Consider the following 5,860-nt stretch of genomic DNA (forward strand, 5'->3'; position numbering starts at 1 on the left):
AGACGGTCTAAGCATTCCACACTCCATGCACCCCCTTCACCTCCGGATTAGACGAGAGTAAACAGGAGAGAGCAAAGTAAGCAAACAAGTACCGCTTCTGCATGCGCCATCTGAAACGCTATTCTCCATGTTACTCCATCACAACTACTTCCTTAGTCTTAGTCACCTTTGCAATGGCACATTCAGAGGAAATTTCTCTTCTCAAATCCTTCACTCAAATGTACAAAACGCTATTTCCACCACCATGCAAGAGAATATCCACCTTTAATGTTTCACGAGAAGGGACGGCTTTGTATGGGCAAATGCCATCTCGTGGGCAATCCTACTCTCCCTATCTCTCCATCCCCAAAAGGGTCCATTGGCGTCAGCTCGGCCCTACCCCACGCACTCATCCCTCACAATGCGTCTCCCCCACATCACTCCCTCCCTGGTCGCCCTGGAAACCCCACCAATTTCTCTGAACCTCCACAAAATGGCGCCTAGAAGGCGAGACCTCATCATCCATTTACGGCGTATAAATACTTATAAAACAGTGAGAAATAGACATACATAATCTTTCTCTTTACTCTCGGAAAAAAATTCCACGCATTTCCCCGCGCATTAAAATTCCCCATCGCTTATTTTCTCCCTTTGAGGAAGCGAGGTCACGTATTATTGCCGTGGAATAAGATTACGACCGATAAAAACAGAGAGAATGGTAGCTTCTGGAGGAGTTTTTGATGGATCTGGAAGGAAACCGAAATAGCGGCGCGGGTTGATTTTTTTCATTTCCGCCTTTAACCCCTCACTCTATATCAGCGATATTCCTCTTCATCCGCTCAGATAGCGTATAATTCCCTTTAAAACGTTTTAACAGCCTCTTCCAAGCCAGTTGTAATCCAGCAAATGGCAAAATGACAGGACCCGCTGATGATTCAGTTTCATGTCCTATTTCGAATCGGATGTCGGCATTATATATCGGCAGCTGGAGAGAACCAATGGCTTTTCGCAGTCGCAACTAATTACAGAGCTTAGAATGAAGGATTAGTCGATGAAGTCATTAGCTTTCCCTTTCCCAGCCCGCATAAAATGGAGGTGAATATCTACTCGATCGTTCATTGCGTAACAACCACTTATATTCATACGATGCGTATTCAAAAAGCATTTACAATTTCACGCAATGCAATAAAGGTTCGATTATTACACAGGAGGTAAAGTAAAATGTCCTCCTTTAGCTACTGGGTCGTATGAGAATATCAAAGCAAGGTATTAATTCATACTTGAGCTTAAAGCTACTTTAGTTGTTAGCAATCAAAGACAAATGACTAATGAGAGGTATGAATTTCAATCTTATCCAGGATGTGTCCCAAGCATTGGAACGAATTTCATGCCCGGTAATGTTTAGAAGCATTCAGTGGTTCAACCTGAAGGTCGGCTTAGACAGGCGTGGGTAGAGCTCGACCCAAGTGAATCTGTGCACGAATGAATCTTATACATTGAGAGTAGAGATGTAGTAATACAGTTAGCTTAATACTATACCCACAAGCTATTCACTCCGTTTTTCAAAATTAGCCATTTTAAAATTGTAAGTCGTTTATATTACCGTACTTCAACTGACTGTAATAACATTGGGTTATCGAGTCCAGCATATCCAAACTACCTTCCGATGTCATAAAATTCTTCCAATAACCATTACCGCATTATTATAAAATAAGAATGTGGAATTCAATAAAAATTAATTTCATAGATCAATTCCAAGCTCAATATGCTGATCCATATTTCCAATCCGTAATTAATTTTATACACCATTAGATTAATTTACTAAATAAATTCAACTAATTCTGCTCAAATAGACTAACTATAATAACTAGAGAATATTGTAATTGTATTATAATAAGTTAAATGTAGCACTGTACCGTGTATCCCAGAATTAATTTGTCACAGACTTAATACTTCCAATGTGTCTTTCAATAAACTCACCAACTTCAACAACTAGTACCCCAGGATTAAAGGTAAATAAAATCACAATGCACAAGATTAAGACTCACTCGGTCATTGATTGATTCAACTCGAAAGGTACAACGCTCCCCAATTACGGCTATGTTATAAATTTAAGGGATATAATATGATTCTCACAGTCATATATATCACAGTTGAAAAATTGTTACAAGGAATAATACATTTTTCGAATCACATTTCCATTGCATTTACGCCTGACTCTGGGTACTCCAAACAATTTTTATCGCTGGAAATATTTCAGCAATGCACTTACTTGTTAGAGCTAGAAGGAGAAATTAAAAACTGAACTAAAAAGTAATTTTCCGAGTTGATACACCATTTAGTGTTTAATAAAGATCATTCATGCTTTCAGAAGTCACAATAGGGGACGTATACGATTTGCATGATTTATGTTCTGGGTTACAATATTCAAATTATAGTTTACAAAAACCAGGCAGGCTTGTTTCTCAAAAAGGCTTGTTTTTTTCAGCAATATATTCTTCGAATACTACTTTTGTGATTTTTTTAACATATGGGGATCACAGCTATCGATGCGAAATAGTCTACCTTCGTTCTACGCCCAGTGACTTCGCATTCCCTCAACTCATGGTCTTGAATACAGCTACAAGGCCGGTGGCTAAAATACGAGAGTAAGGACCAACGTCTAAGCGTTCTATGGATTGCAGAAAAAGTAGGACTCGAAGCTATCAGTCAGTAACTATGCATGAGGACCCACCAGTGATACTCAATTCAAAATATAAAGCTCTCTACTGAACTACAGTAAAAAATGGAGAGAGAGAGAGGCGCAAGAGCGCGCGTCGAAAGAGTAGGAACGGATAAAAAAAGGACATGCAAAAAAATTCCATTCCAAAAAAAAAAAGAATCTGTCCTCAAAGTCGAACATAGTGCGACACTTCGCCGAGTGGTGCGTGCAGGAAGAAAGGGGAAGGTGGTGAGGGGACGGGAGGAGGGTGAGGGGGAAAGGGATGACATAAGGAATAGGCTGGGGTAGGAGATGAGACGAGTGGGGTGGTTTGAAAGGAGACTTTGAGTGGAGAGGATGGAACCTGGTGACTGCGAAATGACTGGGGCCGTCAACCGGAGTCGTACCCCGCTGAGAGAAGCTATGGGCGCGAGAGATGTGGAAGAGAAAAGATGGCATGACGGCGTAGGGGGTCATAGCATTCGGGAAGGTGTTAGGCTTAGGTGTGGGCCACGGAGTAAGAGGACGAGGCAGAAGATGACGTGGAAGGAGAGGAATAAACACGAGAGAAGACAGGAGAGTGAGATGCTGGGAAGAGAGAAGTTGAAATTGGAGTTTAGATAGGAAGGCGTAGGCGGGGAGCGAACACGTGGGCAAAGAGTTCAAAGAAGGAAGTGGGAGAGAGCAGTCGAGCCATCATGAACACCGCGACGCTACGTCACCAACTAGATGCACAGAGGTCAATAAATATGCGCAAGAAAACGAATGTAGCACTTCAGTAACGTTGCGTTTAGAAATGTCCCCAAGGTTCCTGTCCCAACCGATTAATGCGAAACTTAAAACCAATGTTCTTCAAAAACTGCTATTTCAAGTAAGCAAGGATCCCTTTCCTTGAACATTTAATGCTTGAATTCAAGTATTAAACCAATTAAAAAGAGTTAAATAAAGAAAATCTGGAGTTAAAAGATGCATGCAGTAGTCAATCAATATCACGACATATCATCATGAAGATACGCAGCAAATAAAAGAAAGGGAACGAAAACTAATGATGAAAATAATTGGAAGAGGAGGTTAGATGATTGCGAACATCCTGAGTTACTTAGAGGGAAAAGGGACGAAACTTAAGGTAGATGGGATGAGGAAAAGAGACATTGAAATATGAGAGACTCGCAGTTGTTCCCGGAAGATGATGAAGTTAGCGACGGAAGAAGCAGAATGACGGAAATGAGCTGTACGGAAAAGAGAGAGCGCGAGGGGAAACATAGGGAAGCGAGGAAGGTCGGCAAACTGGCACCGTCAAGTGCTCTTTTCACTAAAATGGCGTCTGGAAAATGTATTAGGCAAGGTTCTGGGAGACTTAAAAAAACATTAACATTAAACGTTTCTAGTACTTCCGATAAAAATTATTAAGTACCAGATTTATTTCTCCCAGAAGTATGCATATCGAGGAATAGGTCAGATACCGATTCTGATACAGTAACGATCTCAACACCCAATGCTTGCTACTCCTTCTCAGACTACAACTACTAGAGTAAATAGCTACTTATAAATTGATTAAAATACCCAAATAAAATAATGGCTTTTCTAACAAAATAATGAATTTCATTAAAAAAATAAATCTGAGTGAATGAACTTACTGTCCATATGTAAGAAAGGGGGCACTAAGCACCACAGTGGCCACAATATGACGCCATCTATGCCAAAAGTTTTTGCTCATTTGGTAGGTACCTACTCCACAAAGGAAAATTATACTGATTCAAGATAGTAATAACGCCTCAACATTTAAAAAATGTGCATCGCAGACGATAGTGACGTGGACTTATGCGTGAGGGTAGGAGAAATGGAACCCAAGGGATCGCCGTCATATCCTCGGGCATACATGGTTTCCAGAGAGGAGGAAGGGGAAATTACTAATAAAAGCTCAAAAAAAATTCACGCTGGGCGATAATTCATGCCGTAAATGAAGGCAAGATAGTTAAAAATAAATAAAAGAGGGCATGATGCCGAAAAGAAAACATTACGACTCTCTTCGCAATCTCTCGACGTCGCTGCAGGGAAAGAGTTAAATGACAGGGAAAATGAGAACAATGAGAGAGGTAGAGCGTTAGCAGAAGGAAAAGAGCAGAACAGCGACAGAAAAGACAGCACCCAGCCATTGAAGGACAAGGATATGCATGAAAAGAGAACTGCTACGGGTCATACCCCTGTCCAAAGATTTGGCAGGAAGAGCATCGACTAAAGTAGAATGGAGAGAAGTTCTAATACGAGAGAAAGGGCTCATGGAAGAGGCTAATATATTTGCCACAGGAAATATTTTGTACTTCTATCTATCAAATGGATAATCCTCAAGGTATATATTATTAAAATCAACAATCAATACATCAGGGCATTATACATCCATACGTGGTCGGCAACTTGGAAGACACGCTTATCAAACTATTAGTAGCTAATTGAAAGGTATATTTTGCCATATAAAAACGCTTGACCATTGATAAATAATCATATAAAATTAAAACTACAACAACCGTAAATATTATGGTGCAAAACAAAATAAAGACTTTTTAAAATCTTAACTTAAAATACTATTTTTTTCCAGATCTCAACGATGAGTCACGACCAAATATTCCATGACTAATATGAGTTACAATATTGCCATTGATTATAAAAACACTATATCCATAACCAGAGCTAATACTAAATGAAATTATTTTTTTTAGATGCCATAGCACTGGGAAAATGGGAAGAAAGAAACCTAATCCGTCCGGAACAAGGAGAGTCTCGAAGACCCTGACAAAAGGCAAAAGCAATGGCTAAGTAAAAGACTACTCTGCTGTCAAGTATTTTGATACATTAAACATTTTTAACTGATATGATTTATCTCCTTTATTTCTTCGTTATAATTCCAACGTCAAACTTATCAAATACAATTCACGCGCAGTTCGGATATCGAGAAATTTTATGATTTGCATGAACCAAATCCGTATTTCACTCATATACGAGATGTAAATACAACTAAGGAACATGAACTCGGATCAAAATGTACCGCCCTACTAGGCACGGGAAATTCGTTTCACCACTCTCTAAAATTCTCTTAGCACAATGACTAAGAAGGTATACATGCTGAACACAGTAGCACTCCGCATTTCATATCACGACTTCAAGTATGGAACTATACAGGTG

At 39.7% G+C, this 5,860-nt stretch overlaps 1 long non-coding RNA gene across 1 annotated transcript; it reads left to right on the top strand.

Annotated features, from left to right (window-relative positions):
* Positions 1-4,826: 4,826 nt before the first annotated feature.
* LOC124174022 lies at positions 4,827-5,545 on the top strand. Its single transcript, XR_006868839.1, has 2 exons — positions 4,827-5,030; positions 5,398-5,545. It is a non-coding gene; the product is annotated as an uncharacterized LOC124174022 (long non-coding RNA).
* The last annotated feature ends 315 nt before the right edge of the window (positions 5,546-5,860 follow it).

This window comes from Ischnura elegans, chromosome 2 (assembly GCF_921293095.1).
Source record: "Ischnura elegans chromosome 2, ioIscEleg1.1, whole genome shotgun sequence".
In the NCBI taxonomy this organism is placed as follows: Eukaryota; Metazoa; Arthropoda; class Insecta; order Odonata; family Coenagrionidae; genus Ischnura; species Ischnura elegans.